We start from the raw sequence: 25,985 nt of genomic DNA, 5'->3' as shown, positions 1-25,985 counted from the left end.
GAACAAAGCCTCTATTTGCATTAACTGTTTAGACCACCGACCAGCCCTGGCCGGTTGGCTCAGTGGTAGAGCGTCGGCCTGGCGTGCAGAAGTCCTGGGTTCGATTCCCGGCCAGGGCACACAGGAGAAGTGCCCATCTGCTTCTCCACCCCTCCCCCTCTCCTTCCTCTGTCTCTCTCTTCCCCTCCCGCAGTGAGGCTCCATTGGAGCAAAGATGGCCCGGGCTCTGGGGATGGCTCCTCGGCCTCTGCCCCAGGCGCTAGAGTGGCTCTGGTCGCAACAGAGCGACGCCCCGGAGGGGCAGAGCATCACCTCCTGGTGGGCAAAGCGTCACCCCCTGGTGGGCAAGCTGGGTGGATCCCGGTAGGGCGCATGCGGGAGTCTGTCTGACTGTCTCTCCCCGTTTCCAGCTTCAGAAAAAAAAAAAGACCACTGACCATAACCAAAGCCACCATTACTAAAGCTAAATTTTAACTCTTGAGTTACCCCTATCAGTATTTTTCCCTAACAAAGGTCAATGTATACCTTAACATAACCTGTGTGTTATCTTTTTACATCTACCATAACATACCTGATAACATAAATTTATATTCTTTTAAATTTGCCATTTTATTTTTTATTTCAATTTTATTATTTTATCATTATATATTTTTAAATTGAATTTATTGGGTGACACTGGTTAACAAAATTATGAGGTTTCAGGTGCCTAATCCTATACCATGTCTTCTGTACACTGCATTGTGTGTTCAGCCCTCTAAGTCAAGTCTCCTTCGATCACCATTTATTGCCCTGATTGCCTCCTTCATCTCCTGCCACTCCCAGGCAATTACCACACTCTCGTTTGTGTCTTTAGCTCAGTTGGTTAGGGCATCATCCTTATACACCACCGTTGTGGGTTTAAACCCCTACTAGGGCACATACAAGACTCAACCAATGAGTGCATAAATAAGTAGAAAAACAAATTGATGGTTCTCACTCTTTCTCTCAAATCAATTTTTAAAATATTTAAGTTTTCCTTTTGGATAACATACCTTTAAAATGTAAGCGTAACATACTTTTGAAATGTAATAGTAATCTTTTACAGACTCCTTAAGGCACAACCACTGTACCAGAGCAGAGACCACCAGAGCAGAGCCCACAAATCCCCTCACTGTTATTATCAATATGTTAATTGTTAACTGTTAACTATACTACGTTCTCCTAAGGAAGTCTGTGTCTGTTCCTTTTACTCAATCCCAGAGACTCTCCCCTCTGCTTTCCCTGCCTCCCTAATCTGTCACCAGTGGATTTCATGCAACCCCCTTAACGTCTTCCCCTTTTATTCTGATGTATATAGTAAGTGGTAAAACCACTATTTTGCAGAGTATTTTCTCAATCCATTGAGATTTTGCTTCCGGGCCAATTTTATCAGTCTGGCTCAAATAAACTCATAAAAATTCTCTACAGGTCTGAACGTTTCTTATATGGACAGTTCAGGTGAAGAGAAAGGAAGCAGCAACAGTGGCTGTAGGACCTTTTCCTTCTTCCACAAAGCTGCGTTTGCATGTCTGTGGTCCTTGCTCAAAACTGGAGGACAGATGCCACTCCAGAAAGTGTGTTGCATTTGTTTTGTGTGAAGGCGGTTCGCCTTGTGCTTGATTTGGAAATGCTGCGTGCTGCAGTGGTCCCTTCAGAACACTAAACTCAGAGGGCTGTGCAGCAGAAGTCCCCTCCAATCTATCACTGATTTTCACTCTGATCATTCTCTGACACCGAACATCTGCTCAGGAGCTTGTGGGTCCCAACAGGCCCCCAGAGCATCCCCAGCAGGAGCGTGGTGGGCCCACGTCTCCACCAGCAACAGGAGACCCTGGGCATTTTCTTCCTTAGCAGGTGCTGCCTGAGCTATGTCAACCTGACAATTCAGAGAGCAAAGACAAGACAAGGAAAATGCCACGAGACATAACTGCTTGCTGAGTCTCCTAAGACCCATAATTTCACCACTTCTGTTGACAACATTAATGGGGAGCTAATTAGCCATTGTCGTGACTCATACTCAAGCCCATGATGTGTCTTTTTATGGGACTGATGTGTTTTCTAAGCTTATTTGCAGAAGTTTAACAACCAGAGGTTTCATACCAGCATGAAAAATAAATCACACATGATGAAAACCTATTAAAAACATCCAAATAATCAGTCTGCAAACTGCCACTCCCAATTACAGAAAGTCATCAAAAAAACCCCACCAAACCTAAAAATGGAGTCTTTTAAAAGTGTCAGCTAAAATTATCTTTCTTCTTTTTTTTTTTAAAGAACAACTTTCACATGCTGCTTAAAATCATATTTCTTAGAAACTCACCCTAAGTACAGATGGCATGACATGCAAATGGTCCTTCATCTCATCAGGCCTATGGGGGAGGTGGCCTTCAGACCAGCCCTGTCCACTGTGGGAGCAAGAATACAAAGGCTGCCCATTCCAGTGTTGGGCCTTCTCCTAGAAAAGCCGTCCCTGGCACATGCCACCTCCTCTCACAGAGGCCATGAGAAGGAGTTAAAGTTCTCATGTACAATGACTAGCAAAGAGGCAAATGCATGATAACCAGGCCTGGACTCCAGTCTCACAAAAGGTAAGCCTGCACCACTGGGATCCACTCACAATGACCATCGAAGGGCCAGGATGCAGTGGCAGAGCTGACTGGACCACGGAGTTCTCACCCACCTACAAGCTCTTACTGAGTGTTCGGAGCCTGCTCAGTGGGAGTGAAAAGATCAGAGAGGGTTTACTTGTGATTCCACAGAGTTGCTGATTTTATCAATCCAGGACCACGTTTTATGGTATTGCCTCTGGTTGGCATTTTTGCTCCATGAAGGCAATTCAAATTCAAACATCATACACCTGTGTGGTAAGGACTTAATATATAGTTTGTGTTCTCTGAGCTCACCATTGTATATTATATATTGTTTTCTTTGTATCTACCACAAGCACTGGTGTGGTGTAGCACTTGCTCCTCCGGCCTCTTTGTTTTCCACTCTGTACTCCACTAAGTGGAGAACTTTTGTTCTGTGCATCCAGCATCTCTTTCCTTCACTTTTGATTATATATAGTCACTGTCTCCTCATGGGGGACTCTTTTCTACCCATCCCATAGTTGCTGATGGGACTATTAAAATGAGCACTCTTCTCTCCATGACAACAGGAGGGGAAGAGTAAGCCAACCTGACTCATTTTATAGCAATGCCCTCGCCAATATTTTGGGAATTGCTGTATAGTAAAAGCTTACAGCCTTAAAACCACCTCAACTTATATTCAGTTATGTGTTCTTTGAGTTTATAAGGTAGGTCTTGTCCTCTAAGTGATGTAATCTGGTGCTTGTCGGTGTCCCACCTGAAATTTCTTAGATCTGTCCACTTCTAGGTCCCTATCTACCCTTCATCAATTCTCATGGCAACAGGCTCCTTCCACCTTGCTGCCATTCATCTTATCCCCCCTCCCCTCGATTTACACACCCAAATGCTGTTCTACATTGTTGCCATGGTAGGGTTTCTGAAGCACACATTGGATCATGTCCCTTGCAGTTAAGAATCCTGCCAAATCTCCCCCTAGATTTCAGAGTGAAATCCAATACTGTGATGGAGCATGCAACCTCAGCCCTACCACGGCTTCCCATGCTTCCCTGGCTTTCTGCCAATACTGAAATTGCCTCAATTATATAAATATATCACACTTTCTTTAGAGGCAGGGTTTGGGGTTTCTGACTAGAATGTCTTTTTGTCCTTTCAGCTGACCCCCACTGAGACCACCATAATGCTTTTGTTTGAAGGAGGAAGAGGATAAGGTGAATAAGGTTGAGATAGTAGGTGGGAAGGAAACTAAAGATGAATATTATTCCAATATAAAAATCACTTAACCTTTGACTCAAAAATTATTCTACCAGTCGCCTAATTGAAAAAGTACTCAAAATTGCTCTAAAATGATTTTATAGCAATATATTCCATCACAGCAAAAATTGGAAACAACCTAAATGTCTTTACATGAAAGGCTGATTAATAAAAAAAATGTTTTGTCCATTTATGCAATAAAATGTAAAAGCACTGAGAAAAAATCAGATCATTAAAGAACATAAGACGCAGGGGGGGGGGGCTGTGCAGCTTACAAGAGACACTTGCTCGGTGTGCAATGGAATTTTATTATTTATTAACAGAAAAATGTATGTCATATCTGCAACACAGACGTAGACAGGCGTTTAGCTGTATCAGCAAGTAAAGCTTAAAATACTCATCTTGCAGCCAAAATGGTTCATTTTCTTCCTTTGACTGTTTCCTTGTTTAATTTTCTGTCTGTATTATGCTGCAAAAGTGCAGGAAAGATCTATGAAATGCGATTAGCTATGTTTGCGGAGTTACTTTCATGCTCAACTCTTGTTCTTGGCCGCTTGTTTCTTCTTGAAAAAAAAGATAGCTTTTGGCCTAAAATTTCTCTAGTTGTTTTCAAGCCAACAATAAATTTTATTTGGAAAGCTTAAAGGGGGAAAAAAAGCCTTTCAGTTATTAATATTTAAACCAATATGGCTCTTTATACACTGAGAGAGAAAAAAATAACATTTGAACACTTTTGTTTATGAGAAAACTGAAAAGGTTTCCATTGACTTGCCCTCAAGTTGGCATGGTTACAGTCTGAATGTTTTTTTCCCCTATTTATACTTACATCCAGGTGAAGAAAAGTGAGTAGCAGCAACTAAATCACTCTTGCCTTGTGGCCGCTCTGGATAAATATCAATTTCCATGTCGATCCACACATAAATAAATCTCTTTGTGGGACCAGACCACAGCATAAGTCTTTCCTTATGTAAACACATTTCATTTCTTTCCGTTTGTTTTTAATTTTGGCAGCAAATCAACATGGCATTTCATATATATATATATATATATATATATATATATATATATATATATATAATATATATACATGTATATATTTTTTACATTCTCTCTCTCTCTCTCTCTCTCTCTCTGTCATCTGTTCTTTGACTCCAGTAGTATTTATTTTCCCCCTTAAAATGATGAACCTAGGCATGAATCTATTTTTTCCTTTATAAAATTCATTCACTTCACAAGCAGATATAGTAAAAAGGACTAATTCAGTTCCCTCCTCTGCATCCTCCACACCCTCTGGTTTGAACTGCGTCTTTCTGATCTTTATTGTTCAGTGTAGACTTGGTCAGGTCCGGGCTGGGCCTGATGGGAGCTCAGCTGCTCACAGTGTGGTCTTGGGCCTGGCATTGGCCTTCCCTGTGCCTCTGTCCCTTCCTAGCTCACTTCACCACTTTGACATGCTAACTGTCAACTTCCTCTTATTGTAACCAAGGTTTCACTTACTCATATCCCTGCCTACTGCATTTTTATTATTAAAACTTTATTGTTTATTACTTGCTGCTGAGCCAAAGAGGACTCTATGATAACATTTTTTCTTCTTGATCCATTTTTTTTTTTTTTTTTGCTTTTTAAAAATATATACTCTCCAAAAGCCCTTAATATGCTTCTTGACATGGTATTGCATGGGCTCAGGACTCTCAGCCCATCTCTGCAGTTCAGGGTCCCCTGGGGACAGTCTTCCTTGGGCTCTTGGATTACAGCTCCCACCAGGGTGTCTGGCATGAGTCTATTTTAATAAGATACTATCAAAAACTTTCCTTCAGCCTTCCTTATTTTGTCCCCTTATACCTATGTTCTGAGATACTAGGTGGAGCCAGTTTCTAAGCCACTTGAATAACCCGACCCATGAACTGAATAAACTGAGATTCCAAGCTTCTTTCCTATCATCCCAGAGCATGAGTTCTTCTTCAAATTACAGTGTAACCTGGAAGCTCGAGTGTCCAAGTATCTTATTGACTGTTTGTTTGTTTTTTCTAGCTTTCAAAACTCCATTGCTATTGTTGTTTCTCTTGTGTTTTGTGTCTTTTAAAACCAGTTCTAGTGGAGGGAGCAGATTTAGTTCTTACAGATTGAATTCCGTCTTCCAACTTATCTGAGAAACTGTGTTAATCTTTATCACTAGTGCAAAGTCAATCTCCTTTGTAAGTGGTTCTGGAAGGCTGAAATAGGCAAAGAAAATCCATTCCTGACTGTCACAATTTATTCCTTACCATTTTAGGCAGAAACAAGTTTGAACTCTTCAGAACTACATGTAATAGATAGAATAGGGTTTTCTATAATAACATACTAAACATATCCCAATGCGGTAGTACTAATGCATCTAGGTTCCTGTGTTATTGAAATGTTAAATTAAAGAATTCTTAAATCTCTTATATATTAATATGCACAATTAAAAGCTAATTTATAAAATAATAAGTAAAATAAGTTAAAAGAGAACTTTATAATGCCTCAGTGGGAAGAAGATAATTATTTGTTTTAAAGCATGAAACAGAGGAACATTTGAAGTAAGTTTTATAATTTAATTTTTTTAATCCAATTCAACTTCTCTTAAAAGTACAATTAGAAATTTATAAGGAAGGAATCAGAAATCATTAAGAAGTAAAGCTGATAATAAATATCTAATTTCTGGACTTTCAAACTTTTAGCTTTCTGCCCTTTTATTGATCAAAATTCTTACTCTTTATTAAATCATAAGAACAAGCTATTAAACTCTAATTTGTAATTGCTAAATGCACTTTAAAATGCTTCTATATGTTCCTTGTTGATGCAAAGATATAAACTAAGCTAAATAATACTCACTTTTAAAGGTTTTATACTAATTATATCTAATAAGTACACCTGTATCTATACCTATATTTACAGCTATATTTAATAATTTTCTTGGACTACCACTTCTACTCATAACAGCAGACTAAAAGAACATAATTAGAAATGGATAAATAGAAACAAACACACTTTAAATGTATTCTGGGGCTTCTAGATATCAAGCAAATACTGAAAGAGTAAAAAGAGAATTTAAAATTGCATAAATATATTATAGTATTAAACTTGGGTTTGCCCTGGGAAAAAATACTAACTCTAGGTTATGGTATTAGAATACTAAGTCTAGAACCTGCAAAAGGTCAAGTCTTAAACATGAGCCTCTTTCTTTAATGTGTTGTACATTATAAGTCTTTATCATGTTTGAGATTAAATTTAACCAATGGGGAGAAACTTTTTATCATTAACTAAAATAAGAAACAAGCTACCAGTGAGTGAACTCTTTCCACAGTTTTCAAATATTGCCTGACCAGGTGGTGGCACAGTGGATAGAGCGTTGGACTGGGATGCAGAGGACCCGGGTTCGAGACCCCGAGGTCACCAGCTTGAGCGCAGGCTAATCTGGCTTGAGCAAAGCTCACCAGCTTGGACCCAAGGTCTCTGGCTTGAGCAAAGGGTTACTCGGTCTGCTGCAGCCTCATGGTCAAGACACATATGAGAAAAAAATCAATGAACAACTAAAATGTCGCAACACACAACAAAAAACTAATGATTGATGCTTCTCATCTCTCCATTCCTCTCTGTCTGTCCCTGTCTATCCCTCTCTCTGACTCTCTCTCTGTCTCTGTAAAAAAAAAAAAAAAATTAAAAAAAAGATTTCAAATATTAAAATTATAAACACAATTCAACTTGTTATGAATAAAATAGCTAAAAATTAAATGTAGAATCAAATAATAAAGAGATATATTGTACTATCAGAAATGGTAAGGCAGACTTGGAAAATAAATAGCATATGGAGATTAAAAATATAATCATTAGTAATAAACCTTCAATTGATGCATTAATGTCAATTCAGTATAGGCTGAAGAAGTTATTTGTGTCTTTGAAGATAGAATTGAAGAAATTATGGAGAACATAGTGAGGCAAGGGATAGCAATAGATGTAACAGAAGTGTTCCAAAATCTATTGCAGAATTAACAGCCAATCTCAAGACCGAGCATTATGAAACAGAATTATTTTATTATATGCATGGATCCTGAAGGTCAGTGTTCAGGGCACAGCAGGGACAGTTTGTTTCTGATCAAGGGTGTCAGCGGTCTTAACTGGAAGGACTCAAATCTAAAGGTGATTTTAGTTAGTGGCTGAAGTCATCTGAAGACACATTCATTTCCATGTCTGAAGGGTAATGATAATGGTTATTTATCAGTTTGTATCCAAATTGGGTTGTCAACCAAAATAACTACATATGGCTTCTATACATGGGGTTTTATCTGTATACCTCAAGAAAGACCATATTGGGGTTCCTCATGTTGTGGAAGCTGAACTCCAATAAAAAAAAATGTTCTAAAAGAGTGTGTCATTTTTATGACCTAGCCTAGAAAGTCATTAGCATCACATCTGCTATACTATATTGATTGAGACAGTCACAAAAATCTATCCAAACTCAAAGGCAAGGAACATATGTACACGCTGCCACTGGCTTTCATAAATATCAAGGTCACATTATAGAAGAGCATGCTGTGCCATCTTTAGGAAACATACTCTGTCACAAGAGGTTAAATTCCATAGAGATTGAAATAGTCTAGCTTATGAATAGTCAGTATCCCTGAAAGGAAGAAGATAGTGGCAAATAAGCAATCTTCAAAAAGAAAATGGTTGAGAATTATTCACAAGGATGGAAGACATGAATCTACCAGGACAGGATTTACAACCTGTGCCAATAAGGATTTTGTTGTTGTTGTTGTTGTTACAGAGACAGAGAGAGAGTCAGAGAGAGGGATAGACAGGAACAGACAGGAACGCAGAGAGATGAGAAGCATCAACCATCAGTTTTTCGCTGAGATACCTTAGTTGTTAATTGATTGCTTTCTCATATGAGCTTTGACCGCGGGCCTTCAGCAGACCAAGTAACCCCTTGCTCGAGCCAGCAACCTTGGGTCCAAGCTGGTGAACTTTTGCTCAAACCAAATGAGCCCGCGCTCAAGCTGGCGACCTCAGGGTCTTGATCTTGGGTCCTTGGCATCCCAGTCCAACACTATATCCACTGCGCCACACCTGGTCATGCCTATAAGGATTTAAAATAAGAAAAATGTACCTTTTTCATATTGTAATAAAAATACAAACAAAATATAAAGAAAATTTTTAGAATAAAAAGAAAATGAAAGAATTACCTAATGAAACAATACAATGGTTCCTCAGGCACAAAAATGAAGCCAAAAAGCAGAGACCTATGTCACCAAAGAGTTTAGGCAAAATAAATCTCATCTTGGAACGGTCTATGCAGCAACACTGCATTAAACTAATAAAGGTGAAATATATTTCACATGATCAAAAACTAAAACAAAATTACCATCTGCCAATTTTTGCTAAAGAGTTTTAAAAGATATATATATCTAGTGTTTTTAGCTTCACTGAGATATACACTGTCAAGGAGTATTATTTCTGGCGTTTCAATGGTGTGTTAACCTAGATGCACAAGAACAATGGACAGGAGTTGCTTAAAAGCTTTCACTAAAGAAGTTATAGACCTGAAGTACAACTACCCACCATGACCTGCGCTGTTAGGAATTTATGATCAGATCACCCTGTGAGGTTACTTTCCATTGAACCTTTCTTGTCAACAAGAGCACTAGTGGCCGCTGCTTTGTTTTACAGTCTTTGTTTTGTGACAACTTAATATTAAGGAAGAGACTCAACATGCCAATAAGTAGCAGCACTTAAAAGTGACCAAAAGATTTATAATTTTAGATAAGCTGGGAAACCACTTATGGTTTCTTAAGGGGAGTAAGATCTAAGTGCTCCTCTCCTTCCCCCAGTTTTAAAAATTAAACATTGAGCCATCAATCTTCAGGGAAGGGATCCACCACGGGGTCTGGGGGAGTTCCCAGAGCAGTGAGATACGCAGCAGAGAGGAGGGTGCTGTGCTGGACTTCCCCGGCACGGATTCCCCTCGCTGGTTAGGACTGAGGAGGGCCACAGGGACAGGATCATGAGGAAGGAGCAAGAAAACAAGGAAGCTCCCTGGTCCTGATGGAGCCTTAGTAATATTGGCTGTCCTTTAATGAGAAGTGTTAGTATAACCTTTCTTCCCCTGGTGCTGAGTCAAGGTTGGCCAGAAGTGGAGTCCTGGGAGCTCTAGAAACATAGATCTACTATTTGGAGCAGGAAGCCTTGGCAGTCCCTGACAAGAGGCAATATAAGGTAGCAGAGAGCAACACAGGACACTGCCAGGACAATAAGCCTTCCTAGATGTTAGAGCCCAGCTGGGACAGCCAAGGAGTAAATCAATGTGGGTAAAAGGGGGTTCTATGGAAAGTAACCTCACAGGGTGATCTGATCATAAATCCCTAAATAGGCAGGTCACGGTGGTTAGCCAAGCCCAGGCATATTACTTTTTTAGTAAGAGGTTTATCTTCATTTTAAACAAACCTTGCTCATTGTTTTTGTGCATTTAGGTTAATGCATGTTTGAAATAAGCATCCTCAAGAAAGCACTTAATCTTGTTAACTATCCTGTAATCAAGTCCCTGCCTTACTTTCTCCCACCTCTGTGTGCCTTCTCTTTTTAATTTTAAATGCATAAAAGAAACTGAAGATGGTCATTCTCCAGAACATTTGAGACCTTGCTCCCCAGAAATTGTTACCAGTTTTGGCTCAAATAAACTCTTATAAAAGGTCTCTATAGATTTAGATGTTTATTACACCAACACCAAGCAGTTAAGGAGAATCTTAAGTCTCCTCTTGCTGGTGACTAGAACCTCCTTTTATTTTGTTTCCTTTCATGAGGTGGTCAGTCAGGAGTAGTCACCAGAGGGTTCACATGTACCAGCCTTTTCACATGGATGCACCTGGAAACCCAATCAGAGTGTTTACAGCCTTTGTGGGAGACATTGAGGCAGTAGAAACCTTTGAAGCTTTAAAATTTACAAGACAAAGGGGCCACAAGTTAAGGAATGTGGGCAGCCTCTAGTCTAGAACCTGAGAAGGCAAGAAGCCAGTCTCTGCTCTAACCTCCGAAAGGAATACAGCCCTGCCAGAACTTTAGGCCAGAGACCTTTTGTGGACTTCTCACCTCCAAACCTGTAAGATAATAACTTTGCATTTAAATTCACTAAGTCTGTAGGTGTTTGTTATAGCAGCAATTTTAAGCTCATACAGTCTCTGAGAAGGGGGACATAAAGCTACAATTTCAATTTCAAAGAGGAGGAGAAGAGGTGAAGAGGGTGGTTTTGGAGACATGTGGGATCATGGTTGTGCCTCTTTATGAGAGACTTGTGGGTGGGAGAGCAGAGAATGTATTCACAGGCCACACTTCCCTGACTCCCACATAGCTTCTTGGAACTGGGGATGTATGGGAATATTGTCTGAAATCTAAAGATGCCAAGAGGAAGTGATGTAACCAATGACCATCTTAACCTGATACATCAGCGAGGGCACTTCCTTTCCACGGTTTCCTCCTGTGCTACTGAAGTTAGAGCTACAGAGAACAGCCATGCAGGCTCTGGAGATATGCCAGGGTTGACATCTTTATTCATCACCTCTGGAGGGGACTTTGGACAATTTACTGAGCCTTTCCCTGCCTCAGCTTTGTCATCTCTAAGATGGTCGCAATTTGCAGTACCCACCTTCTTGTGTTACCATGAAAATTAAATAAGTTCACATATCTAAGTGTATAGCATAATAGTGACCATATAGTTAGAACCAATAAACTATTATTGCTATTTATCTTTGCCATAGTAACTACGGCTGCTGACATTTATCTGAAAGAGGAAAATTTAGAGGAAACTCATAAGCAGTCAGTCAAAAGGCACTGATTTAGATGCACACATTTTAGGACAGGAAGAACGCTAGATACTATCTGATCCCAATGCCTCGCTTTCTGAAACAAGGAGGGAAATCACCTGTTTCACACTGATGTCTTCAGTGACTTAGCAGTAGGATCTGGCTGGAATCAAGAACAGAATTGAGTGCTAGATCGATGCACTTTCTACAGCACTGGGACCTCAATACACCTTCTACCAGAATCCGTGTGGAGAATTTATTTGAAAACTATCAAGGAAAATCAGGAAAATAAATACGGTTTACAGTGTATACATTCTGCTGGGATATTTTTGATTATTATTTTCTCCTATAACCTATTTTTTTTTAAATTTAGTGGTTTACATGCAATGGAAAGCAGGAAAAATTACTTATTATTATCAATTCTTTCACATTGTAAGGAAACACAAAGCTGTCTGTTAACATCTTCTGAATCTCAGTGCAGAAAAATAAAGACCATCGAAGGCATTCATCATCCAATTGTTACCCTGGCAGCACACCAAGTTGTAACAAGTCTATAAATGTCATGGACAGAGATTCTTTTATCTCCTGTTCAGTTCAACAGGTCCTTGAACTCTTCAGATGAGAAAGGCTTTTTTAAAACCTCTCAAACACTAGGAGACACTCAAAGACAATTACACCAAAAACAAAACAAGGCAAAACAAAACAAAAACACCCTGTTGGAATGAGATAGTCTAGTCCTCATTCTGACTACTAAACAGGAGTATTCCAAATGAAATGTGCAAGTATTTACATGATGAGAATTAAAAGATACATCAGAATTGCCCTTTAAAAGTTAGAAATGTCCTTTTTTCTCTAAGGAAATAAAATTTTATTTCACGGCTCCCTAGAAGCAGAGGATTAGAGAAAGGAGTGAGTGTGTATGGTGTTGGTCTTTCTGAGTTTGGATTACTAAGATATATCTGAGGATTTATTATTTCCAGGGTACAGTGGTTCTTTGCTTCCTAAGCCATTGCTTAAGGTTCTATCTATGCACACACAGTCCTGTGGGTCTGCCCCTCTCCTTAGCCCATAGTAACTCAGCTGTGTAAAACCTGAGTACTTACTGCTCAGTTATATTATTTTTTTATTATTATTATTGCATTTTTCCAAAGTTAGAAGCAGGGAGGCAGTCAGACAGAACTCCCGCATGCGCCCGACCAGGATCCACCCAGCATGCTCACCAGGGGGCGATGCTCTGCCCATCTGGGGTGTTGCTCTGTTGCGGCCAGAGCCATTCTAGCACCTGAGTTGGAGGCCATGGAGCTGTCCTCAGCTCCTGGGCCAAATTTGCTCCAATGGAGCCTTGGCTGCGAGAAGGGAAGAGAGAGACAGAGAGGAAGGAGAAGGGGAAGGGTGAAGAAGCAGATGGGTGCTTCTCCTGTGCACCCTGACCAGGAATCAAACCTGGGACTTCCACATGCCAGGCCGACACTCTACCGCTGAGCCAACCGGCCAGGGCCTCAGTTCTATTGTTGTGCCATTTCACTCTTACTGAGGGTGTGGAACATAAGGAGGTTCTGCACCCCACATAGAGTTGGGCAGGGGACATAGAGTCCAGACTCCAGTATGGCCCCCACATGGTACTTAAGTGAAGGCAGATCTCTGTGTCACACAGTACCCAGCAATGAAGAGGAAGAGTGCAATGCCTCGGCCCAGAAAGTTCTCCCAAGAGAAAGACATCTGCTAGAAGCCTCTGGGGTGTTTGAAATAGGTTGAACAGAGAAAGGACATTGACAAGTGGTGAAAGATGACTAAAGGTGTCAAACGTGACAACCAGGACATAGTTTACCTGTATTGTTACACAACTGCTATCATTAAAGTCTAGTTCAGGAAGTCTGAAGTGAGTCATGGTTATAAACTGGGCGTTGAGGCTTAAGGAGGCTCATAGGAGTGAAATCTACTAATAATTGCAATAATTTCCTGAAATATCAAGGCCATGTTTTCACTTGACACAATGAGGCAAATCATAAGAACATTCATTTTCTATAGTAACACACCCCTCTCCATGGACCTCATCCAACCAAGCCCATGTGAGCTTAGGTGCAATATTAGAGCAGTCACCAGCTTACCATGAATGTGAATCATGGCTCATGGATAACTGATGAAAATGCTATCAGGTTACACATTTATTTCTTCGTCTTTTGGGTAAAATCATGCAACATCACATAAAAGGCATCCAAATAAACATATTTAAAATATAACAAAGAAGACAAAGTTCTATACAGAACAGAATATGCACCAGGCCCCATGGGAGAAAAAATCCATCAATAAATGGCCATGTTTTTTTCTCTTTAATTACTAAACAAAGACACTTTTTTTCTCTTTAATTATTAAACCACAGAAAGAAAAAAGGTGAAATGAGAGAATCTCATAAATTTGGATTTTTAATTTAATAGAGTTTTCAGCTCAACTGCTTTGAATTAGAGAGGTGTATATTACACAGCAGATCAGCACTGTGATATGTCATTGAGGAGGCCCCACATAGGACACCACCAGCTTAATTACAAAGGGGACTCGTTTGTCATTATTTAATATTTATTAATATGTTGAGAGGCCTGACCGGGCGGTGGCGCAGTGGATAGAATGTCGGACTGGGATGCAGAAGACCCAGGTTTGAGACCCCGAGGTCACCAGCTTGAGCGCGGGCTCAACTGGTTTGAGCAAAAGCTCACCAGCTTGAGTCCAAGGTCTCTGGCTCAAGCAATGGGTTACTTGGTCAGCTGAAGGCACGTGAGGAAGCAATCAATGAACAATTAAGGTGTTGCAACGAAAAACTAATGATTGATGCTTCTCATCTCTCTGTTCCTGTCTGTCTGTCCGTCCCTGTCTATCCCTCTCTCTGACTCTCTCTCTGTCTCTGAAAGAAAAAAAATGTTGAGAGGACCCAGAGACTAAGACGGGCAATGAACATTGTTATTGTTATTTCTTGCTCCCAGAAAAGGATTAAATAACTGAAGTGTCTCTTGGAGTCAGCAGGTTAAAGTTACTACATAGAAATTTCAGGAACTGTTATTTACTGCCAGGAAATGAGGAACCAGACCAGTGCTTGGAATCTATCAGACCCTTGAATAGTCCCAGCAATCAAGGAAACTATTGAGTGATTTATTTGGAAACCAGAAATGTCATTTTGCCTCTATCATAGATAAGAAAGGTGTCTATTTGAGATACGGTAAAATGCGCTGCCTGGTATAAATTACCCACAATGAACAAATCTATCTCTCTTTTTTGACCTTGTTCTTTGGTTGTAACCGGACAAAGGAATTACTCTAGAAACCTTTTAAGCCCATGGCCTTGTGTTAAACCCCAAGGGCATCCAGAGTCTCATGAGTTTAGGCTGCTGCATAAATAGGTGAGTCTCTGCAGAACCAAAACGAAGGGCCTCTTCAGGGCAGCCTGGCAGCTGCTGACTCACAGAGCACCCCGTGGAGAGTTTAACCAGGAAAGAAAATGCCCATCCAACTGGAACCAGAGAAAGGGGAATCTCCACAGCCAGCAGGGACGGTTTTAAATTCTGCAGAAGGAGCGACCAGGCCTTGACACTGAAGAAGAAGAGGGATTAGACGCTCAGTGTGAGGTCTTGGCCATGGCAAAGCCCACCCCTGACTTGGGCTGGCCAGTGGGGGTCTGCGCTTTGCCATGTGCTGGGCCACTGAAGACCCAGGCATGTGTAGTGATGACACTGGGATAGGAGGAAAGTCACCAATGTACACAAGGTCAAATCATCTGAGGGAGTGCTAATTTATGGATGCGTTTTCAGGGGATAAAGTCAGTGTAGATTTGGAAAGACAGGAGGAGAAAATAAAATCACTGGATTACCCATGTGCAACATACATAAGAGGTTTTTCTTGCTTTGTTGTTGTTGTTGTTGTTTTTCTCTACTAATTCTAGAAGTCTCAACAGACTCATATTTATAAATTTGAAGTTGCTAACCCAATCACTTGCCAGCTGAAAGTCCTGAGCAACCTGGGACCCTTGCCTGGCTTTTCCCTCCATTGCGTGGAATGGCAATATTTATCTAAGGGTGGAACTCGTGGCTCGTCAGAGGTCTTTGAGGAAAAGCTGTTCTTCATGTTGTATGGTCTATTTCTTGCAAGGATGGGACTACTTGAAGCTTAAGCTGAAGACTAGCACGAGACTAAATCACATGGGTCACTTAATTCCCAAGTGTCAGAACAATGACACATCAGGTGCTGGATGGAAGCAGCTGTGCACGTGGGGTTGACACACGTCCTCTCTGACCCTGCTGCTCTTGTAGGAGTGAAGGATGCTAAGCGCAGTTACGCAGTGACTTGATAACGGGGAAGTCGGCAGTGGGATCTCAGCTCCCTCTGCGGTCAACAGCTCTGCCAGGGCAGGGCCCCAGGGGCTGGGCTGAGACCCAGCAGAACAGGGCGAGTGTGTGAGTGCACGTGTGTGTGTGTGTGTGTGTCTGTGTCTGTGTGTGTAAAGGTGGAGGTGTGTAGGCATGCCTGTGAGACTGTGTGGATTTCTACCATATGTTTGAAAGTGTGTTTTGTGAGGGTTTTATGAGAGGTGAAAATGTAGCTGTAAGTGTGTGGGTGTTTGCATGAGTGTGAAAACATTTGTGATATGTTCTGTGAGTGAATGAATGTGCGTGTGAATAAAAATGTGAGCTATAATTGTGACTAGATGGGTGGGTGTAAGTGTGTACAAGACTGTGAGAGTCTATTTGTGTCTGTTTGTGTGTGTGTGTGTGTGTGTGTGGATATGAGAGTGTATAACGGGTGAGTTTGTGTGTGCTGGAAGTTGGGGAAATGTGGTAAGAAGGGATATGGAGAGTCTGTTAGTCACTTTTGCAAGAAAATACAGACACCACACGTCCCCTAACCCCACGCACACGCCTTGCTGAAACTTCACTGTCCCAGAAGCCTGGAAAATGACGTGACAACCCTTCAAAATAAAAAACAAGATCCCCAGTAATGACAGCGACCCCACTGTTTACTCTTACCCTTGCCCTTCGGTGCCTTACCTGGGCGGCAGCTCGCAGTCCCACACCGTCTGCCTTATCGGTAGGGAGACTGCCGCTGGACCCACGGGGAGGCCCTGCCCTCCTCCACCTCCCCGCGTCCTCAGTTCCTTCCTTCATTCCGAGCCTTAGATGCTGATCACTTCCGGCTAAGGACTTTCTCAAAAAAAACGATTTGGAAAGTCTGTTTGCTAATTTTAGATTCTGCTTTTTCTACACCTGTTAAAACGACTTATATAATAAAAATCAGCAGAAAAGCACAGAAAGGTTTTTGAATTGGCTCTTTCTATTTTTGCCCGGAAGGAAGCCCCATAATTGAGCACCTTGAGCTTGTTTGCAAGTCCTAACCAGGGAGTGTGGCCGCACTGCTTCCCTTACAGGAAGAACATTCCCTCTCCCCGGGCCGTCCTGGGCACGAAGCTTGAAAGGGCTGCCGTGGAGCAAGGGGACATCAGCCACCACAGCCACCTCTTTCCCCAAATCCTCTCTGGGAAATGAGTGGTGAGGGCTCACATCTCCCAAACACCTTCTTTCAGTCCAGGACTCCCTGTGGAAAAGGAGAAGCATCCAATGAGGGGAGGGAGGAGACAAAGATGCAGAACCAGGGAAAGAAGACAGACTGTTGGGGCACATTCCATGGGTAGGATTTCCAGAGGTAGTCAAGAGCCAAGGCTTCAGCATCAGCTTTTCACCTGAATGTTCAAGTTAAAAAATATTTACATCCCATATAGATAAAACTCATAATTATTTTGAGAAAACTTGGCTTATTCCATGAGCATCAAAGCTCACATTAGAACGTTTGTTTACTACAGATTTTGGAGACCAAGCCCTAGTGCTGTCAGTGGTAATGCTAGTGAATTCTTATGACAAGGATCGTGGAGACCTTTGCATTTGGCCTTTATCTTAAGTCTATTCTGCAACTCCATACAGTGGCCCCTGCTGCCATGATGTTGGGGGATAGCCTACAAGGAAAGAGACAGAATAAATCAGAGATCTGATCACTTCCAGAGATTGTAACCCTGCCCTATTCGTATGTGCTTTTGGCTGCATTTTCTTTTCTGAAAAATGCCAATAATGCCTGCCTTTTATCAATTCATAACAGTATGTATGTCATATATATTGACATAGTTGATCCTACTGGAAGGATATTTCTCCTGATTTCTTTTTCTTTTTTTAGCAAGGCGGTGGACAGACAGGGACAGACAGATGGGAAGGGAGAGAGATGAGAAGCATCAACTCATAGTTGCGGTACCTTAGTTCATTGATTGCCTTCTCATATGTGCCTTCACTAGGGGGCTACTGCTGAGCCAGTGACCCTTTGCTCAAGCCAGCAACCTTCGGGCTCAAGCCAGAGACCATGGGGTCATGTCTATGATCCCACACTCAAGCTGGCGACCCTGCACTCAAACTGGTAAACCCACACTCAAGCCGGTGACCTTGGGGTTTCAAACCTAGGTCCTCAGCATCCCAGGCCAATGCCCTATCTACTGCACCACTGCCTGATCAGACCTGATTTGTTTCCTTATGGGTTTTCGTCCTCTGTGATTTCCATGGCTTTAAGATTAAACCTGGAGTCAAAGAGAAAATCCTTGGTAATATGTTGAAAGGCACTCTACTGTCATTTCTAATATTGCAGGAAGCCAAGATGTTTTTATTTCTGAGAAGAACGGCACCTACAGCAGGGACACCTGCCCTGAACTTTTCTCACTGACATAAGACAGAGACATGGGAGGATTTTGAAAACCTCTTACTAAAAGAATGTGGGGGAAGGAGACACTGAATAACACCTCTGGAAAATCACCTGGGTCACCTGTAGAGGGCCTGCCTTACTCTTTCTACAAGAATACCAAGGACAGGCCCTGGTTTCTTCCAGAAAGGCAACCCAATTTGTTTGACAAGCTTGTGCTACAAATAATTGAGAGGGAAAATATAAAGACAAAAGCAGGATTCCATATTTAATATTAGAAATACTCTTATTCCTCATAAGAGTGTTTTTTCTTACTGGGTTGATATACTCAGATGATGAAAGTTCCTATATTGTTTTATGATGATCATTCTTTATAGTGAGTGAGAAATGAATTTCTTTTAATGAAGCTGAGAAAATAAGTGTTTCAGTTTAAACTGCTTTGATTTATTATTCATTGAAAAGAAACCAGGTTACTGGTTCTGAGAGAATGCTGAAATTGATCAATCAATTTTATATTCAGATGAAAAAAAAAAGTGTCAGACTTCTAAAATGATATCTTCAGGATTTGGGAAACTTAGAGGAAGTCAGCTTCTTTTAGTGAAAGCTAGGGCTGCATTTTAAAATGCGCATTCTGACATAGAGGGAAAGACTTTGTTTTTGGAATGTATGGAAAGTGTATGCACAGCACTGTGTTACCCTACCGACAGGGGGTAGAAAAATAAAGAAAAGAAGAAAGATCACATTCAGATTTATCCATTTAGACATTGAGAGAGGAGACACAACTTAAATGTCAATCAATGAATTGTGTATTTAAACTTCATCTAAATAGAGATGCATTTATTTAAATAGAACTAAAAATCAGAGTGTTTCTTGTATTGCTCTAAATGTACCACAACTGTTTCCTTTTGTATTTGCTGTTTACATATGATTTGATCAACTTGATCTTGGCTCTTCATATTTTGAAACAGGTAGCTGAACTGAGGCTTGTGGCAGCATCGTGCTTCCTTGCCTATGCTCAGAAAAACCATTGTCACTGAGGCAAACATGCCGCTCTCAACACACTTTCTTGCTGCTGCGTGTTTGTGTAGTGAGGGTAAACCACACTGCTTAGACAGTCCAATTGCTTTGGTAGAAATAAGGAATAAAATATCTACTGCTGTAACAAATCACTAAAAATTTAGAGCTTTAAAACAACATATTTAATAACTCACATTTTTGTATGCTGGAAATCCAGGTGGCTTTGCTGATTTCTCACAAGTTTGGAATCAAGGTGTCAGCAGAGCCAAGTTCCTTGCTGGAGGCTGTGCAACATCCACTTCTGTCATATGTCATTGGAGCTTAGGCTGCTTGCTGGAAGAATCCTCAAGACTTATACAATTGTTCAAAGTCTTAATTTTTTTCCTCTTTTTGTTTCTGGATTCTTTTCTCTTTTCTAGAGTCTTAGATGTTGATCTTTTACAGATGTAGTCAGCATTATCTAGGAATTGCTAAGCATCCAGAGAGATTTCTCCAAATATGAAAACCAGTTCAGGAACTTGGCCTCAAGACAAAATGTAATTTCATCAAATAGTCACCTCCTAGAATCCTGGGCTCTGGCCATCCTTGCTTCCTGGACTGCTCAGTTCCCCAGTGTGCCCTCCCTCTGGACCTTTGGATTCTCTTATCTGCACATTGCTGTCTGTCCTCTACTAGCTTGGTAGACTTTTACTGTTTTTCATCTACTTTGGTATCATCAGCCTTCAGATTAGACACAACCTTCTTAGGAAGGAATAAATACTTATATTCAAGCCATATTTCATATTTTACATTATGTTATAACTTAATTTTAGTTGCTCCATCTAGTAGAATGGACATTTCTCAAGAACACAGAGAAAATCATTTCATGAGTATTCTCACTGCCTACCCCAAGACTGGCACATGTTGTGTCTTAAATAAACATTCCTCAAGTTTACTTAAGAATAAATGAATAACTGAATAAATGAATGAGATGAAATGAGATGAAAATATATGATTTTACTTCAATGACTCTCCTCTGTTCCATTAACCATTCTAATTGCCCAAATAACTTCCTCTCTTATCACACAGATCAGCTATTACAGTCTTCTACATTCTATTGTATAACCCCTAGTTTAATTAGTGAAACACTTACTTCTTTCTCTCAAATAGCCAGGATTAGACTTAAGGTGAAGGTCACTGTTGGATCATAATAATGTAATCAATAGGGTTCTCGGAATAGGGACTAAAACTTGTAAAATCCACTTAATGGATTCCTTTAAAAATCTTTTCTCTTCGGCTGTGTTCCTCTTTGATTTCTCTTCTTTTAGATGGTGCTTTTATATTCCCTCCTGTAGGTCAGGCCCCTCTCCTTTTGGCCTGGCCAACATGGACCATTTTTTTTTTGGCTTGTGTATCCTCAGTTCCCACAAATGCTGCATACATCCACATAAAATCAGTATCTGGGGATTCTATAAGAGACAGGGAAGAAACCAGAGAAAAGAAAAAAAAAACAATTAAGATTTTGACAAGTTTAATAAGACTTGAGAAAGTAGGCATCACATTCCCATGAGGAATTTTTTCTCATTTTTCTCCCCATGGAAGTGAAAAGAAAACTATAAGGAACCAAAAGGAAGGGCATGCCTCAGGGCTTGAAAGAGACTAAGGACTAGTGGTTTTCATTCAGGGTGTTTTAGCTATCTTGTCCAATTCAGAACCAAGTTTGTTCAACTAACATCTAGTCTAAACTGGTCTATCCGGTACAAAGCTTCCATGTTGAACTCCTGGATCAAAAAAGAAAGCAATAGGGCCATGACCTAGGAGAGTATCGGCCCGGCGTGTAGAAGTCCTGGGTTTGATTCCCAGTCAGGGAACACAGGAGAAGTGCCCATCTGCTTCTTCACCCTTCCCCCTCTCCTCCCTCTCTGTCTCTCTCTTCCCTTCTCACAGCAAAGGCTCCACTGGAGCAAAGTTGGCCCGGGTGCTGAGGCACTGAGGATGGCTCCATGGCCTCTGCCTCAGGTGCTAGAATGGCTCTGGATGCAATGGAGCAATGCAGATGGGCAGAGCATCACCCCATGGTGGGCATGCCGGGTGGATCCCAGTCAGGCGCATGCAGGAGTCTGTCTGACTGCCTCCCTGTTTCTAACTTTGGAAAAATACAACAACAATAATACACACACACACACAAAGTATTTGTTTAATCTTTCTTGCTGATCTCCTTCAGAACCTTGAAGAAGCAAGAGGTAGTCAACTACTGGAGGTTTTAAAGATCTTGCATCCCAGCCATTTCTCCATATTGTTCTCATTGTAGACAATGAGGATATCTTCACAAAGGCCAATCTCTTTCCTAGTGTCCGTGACTCTCCCACTTTGTACCATTAAGCATGACTTTCATCTTTTGTGTTTTGCTTTTCTCTGGTTGACACTTCCTTGATCATAGAACAAGCTCAATCTGTCATCATATCTAAAAAAAAAAAAAAATCCTGAATGTTCTCATCATTTCTGTGTCTCATGCAGTTGACTTATCTCTACCTTTCTTTTTACTCCCAAACTCTTATAAAAAAACATCTGTTGCTACTGAATCTCTCTCTTTCTATCTTCTTCATTGGCCATGTGGCAATCTATTACTTCATTGAAATCAATTCTATTTTTTATTTTCTGGAAATACATTTGGTAAGGTATAAAGTTACTTATAATTTGCCGCATCCAGTGAAAATTTTTTTCATTCAAGAGACATTTTTTCAGTAGGCTCTTAAATATGTTTGGGGGCTTCTCTTAGAGTTTTGACAATCATCACTGTCCTTTTTACATCTTCCACTGACAAACTGCACTTCACAGTTCACCTCCCAATCTATTATACCTACCCCTCCCCACTCACTCTCATTATCTAATGTTACTCGGAAGTCTGACACAAGGCTTAATTCTTCTCAATCTCTATCCAATCCTATGTCTAGTTACCACTGATAATTCTTAAAATATCTCACAAAATCCTGACCATTTTCTGAGCTTTAGATCTACATTTTCAAATTGCCTATAGAATGGCTTTATAAAAATATCCTAAGACAATTGAAATTTAAACTTCTGTAACCTAGTTTCATTATCCTTAAATACACTCTACTTCTTCTATATCCCCTATAGAACCAAGATGATTTTCTTTACAATGGTTTACTAATTATTTAAAACTACTACTGCTTTCTATAGAGAAGGTCCTATTAACAGTGGAGTTTTAATCTATTTGCAGAACACTTTGAGATGGACTTGAAGCTTACTTAGTTCACCAATGAAAGTTGGGGTGAGTTAAATGCTTGACATAAATAAAAATTGTGAGTGGTTGATAATATCCAGGAGAGAGTGAAGAGATAATGCAGGAGTGGGGAAGAAGAGAAAGGATCAGGAAAATAATGAGCAGGCATATGAATTTGTATAGAAAATTCAGTGAGAGACTATTACTGCCAGGGTAGCTGAAAGGAGACAGCTCTAAGTTTCATCTCATGCAATGTGCAAGATGAACCCTCCCAGCTCTCCAGGAAAGAGTCTTCTGTCTTAATTTAGCAATTTCCTCAGAGGAGAAAAATAAAAAAGATGGATTGTTTCTTCAGTCTAGAATGATATCAGGGTAGTGATATAAAGATCATCTTTAAAACAAACAAAAGACAGTTAAATTTATAGAGACAGTCTATTGACAGCAGAGACAGGGAAGTGCAGACCCTGCTGAAATCCAGAGAGATTTGTCTTCAGACTTCCACAGTTGTTGGAAAACAAACTGGAATCAATTTTTTTGTTAATGTTAGGAGGTCAGGAAAACTCCTCTGAAGTGGATCCCCTCATCTGAGTTAATAACCTGATCACTGTCGGCCGTCTGAGTCGAATTTGACTCAGGGATAGTCATCACTGACTTCTTCCTCTCCCTCACCCCAAACTGCTTCTGGACTTGCTGGTCTTCATCCCTTCTTTAGTCTTTCCCCACCCTACTCTCCATCAAAGGGGCTATCCCTGCAAGTTGCATTCCCTAGTCTCCCATGACAGCTTTGTTCTGCTAGTATACTGCAGGAAATGGGAGGCAAGGGCAGAGAGAAACCTGAGCATTCTTCCCCTCCCTCTGTCTTTGGAGTCTTTGGCAATCTCCTTTGTGTATCCAGACAACAACAACAACACTGGTTTCTGCCTCTGAGGATTCAGATTCAGTTGCAGGAGAGAATAAACAAGTAATTATTATTACTCCACCCAGGTTCTACATCCCATGCATACCAGTGCCAGGTGGGGAAGGAAGGACTCCACATAGTCATTTCTCATTAAAAACACAGAAATGTGATTTTTAAATATTTATTATCTCCTGAGAGTTTGCTTTTACTGTAATTTCATTTAATGCATCTTCTGTGTGACTTTCTTAAGCTTGTTTGATGCTTGTCCTGCCCGCCTTACATTCTCACGGCTGTTGGGAGACTGACACGTTAGTTTTCTGTTAATTTGATTTAGCATACAGGAAATAAATGTGCACTCTGCCAAAAACACCAGAGCAGCCATATAGCAAGACCTATTTTAAAACTGACTGCATTATGTTTCTTTTTTCTATTCACAGAATATTCCCAGAGCTGAAATACATTTAAATTTGACACTTAGACTTATCTGTGTACCACCAACACAATACTTCCTTTAATTTAGAAGCCAACTGGAATGTAAGTTGTGACCCACATCTTTCATGAAATACTATAATATGAAGTAAACCTTAACGAATCTCAGCCTGTGAGTGACATAGTACATGTCCCTTCAACATCTGCGATGTCTCTGGAGAGCCAGACAAACCTCTGTGATCCTCAGCTCTGAGCATATAAAAAGAGGGGATACAGGAATATTTTTCAAAATCAATTATGTGAGAGACTGAATATACAAATGGACAATGACCAGATCATATATAAAAACAGAACTCTGACCCAAAATCTGAAGCATCCAGCCCAGGAAATCAACTCATTATCTTCAATTCATAACCAGTCCGGGGAAACCAGCCTGCTATTTACAAGTCAGACTTGTGAGAAGTCAGACCAGAATCCCTAGTGAATAATCTCAGAAGCCAGCCCCTATAACAATTGATCAAAAAGGGACAGAACTTAATTAATAATTGTCAGTTTTCCTAATTTCTGTCCCCAGTTGCAATTTAGAACCAACCAGAGGAAGTCAAATGTGCAGCCCTAACCAATCACATGGGACTCCCACTTCTAGTTAGCCCTCCTCCACCTTCCCCAGGCCAACAGCCTCCAGTCAGGGCAGTCCTGAGCCTACCCTGTTTTTTACTAAAAGACTCTCCACTCCTCTCTGCCTGATATGAGTCTCTGCAAAATACAGGCAATAGTGGCCGATTCCCTTGCCATAGGAAACTGAATTGCCAGCATTCCTCTTTTTCTTGGTCCATAGACAATTTTTCTGCCTTCTCTTTCCATATATATTTAGTTGCCTAGATGTAACTTTTATTATTACAGTGAACGATGCACTCAGGTTTTTGAACAAGATTAATTATCAGAGTTCCAATAGCCACTTCTGAGAGACGCTGTGGAACTGCTTGTTGTAGCATCTTAGCTCAAAACCTGAATAAATGCAATAAACCCAATAAAAGTACTAAAGTGATCCCCTACTGCGGTCTGTGTCATTTGGGCTGACTAGAAATGTAGGTTCTTATGGGGACAAATGCTAAATAAAGAGGTGAAATTAGAATGTACCTGGAGAAAAATTCTGCCTTATAAAAGGGGATCATTAACAACTACCATACCTCAGAAGAGGGTGGGCAGCACACCAGGATGGGTGTGGAAACCTCATTAGAGGAAATTGTCCAACCAAAACAGACATTAAAGAAGAATTTTACAGCTGACATCACAGACTTAAAGGGACCTGTGCTTGGGAAGGCAAGGTGGTTTGTTTTATGATGCTCTAAAATATAGTACAAGGACTAGCTTCCTAAATATAGATGGAGAAAAAGATACCTTTAACTCCTTTTTATTTTATTTTATTATTTTGTGACAGAGACAGAGAGGACAGATAGGGACAGATGGGAAAGGAGAGCAATGAGAAGCATCAATTCTTTGTTGTAGCTCCTTAGTTGTTCATTGATTGCTTTCTCATATTGTAGCAGGAAGTGTCCCAACGGAGAATAGACACTCAAATAACTTAATCAATAAAGGAAGGAGAATTTATTAAAGCCGGTGGAGCACGTGGGTTTGTAGCTCCAAAAAACGGGCTCCCCAAAGTTGATTTTCTTACAGGTTATATACCTTTACAGTATCTAAGCAATGGGCATGTGATTTCTTTGTTTAAGGTTTCCCAGGTCTCAAGGAGAGGGCAGGGAAAGCTTCGATGGGATAAGCAAGGGGGAAGGGGTTCCCAGATCACTGGCCATAGTTACATACAGATCCTGCTATTCTTGCTTTGTATTGTAACTTTGGGATATAGTTAATTTGTCACTGGCTGATTCAGTTACCCTAGCTGGCTCCTTTCCCTTGTATTCTTTTCATTTCTTTCTTCTCAGGGAAGAGGGGGCCTGCTCCTCCTTCTTCAATATGTGCCTTAACCTGGGGGCTACAGCAGAGCAAGTGACCCCTTGCTCAAGTCAGTGACCT

Source organism: Saccopteryx leptura, chromosome 1 (assembly GCF_036850995.1).
Source record: "Saccopteryx leptura isolate mSacLep1 chromosome 1, mSacLep1_pri_phased_curated, whole genome shotgun sequence".
NCBI classification, from domain to species: Eukaryota; Metazoa; Chordata; class Mammalia; order Chiroptera; family Emballonuridae; genus Saccopteryx; species Saccopteryx leptura.
The sequence above is the reverse complement of the archived record's forward strand: the minus strand, read 5'-3'. Positions refer to the sequence as shown.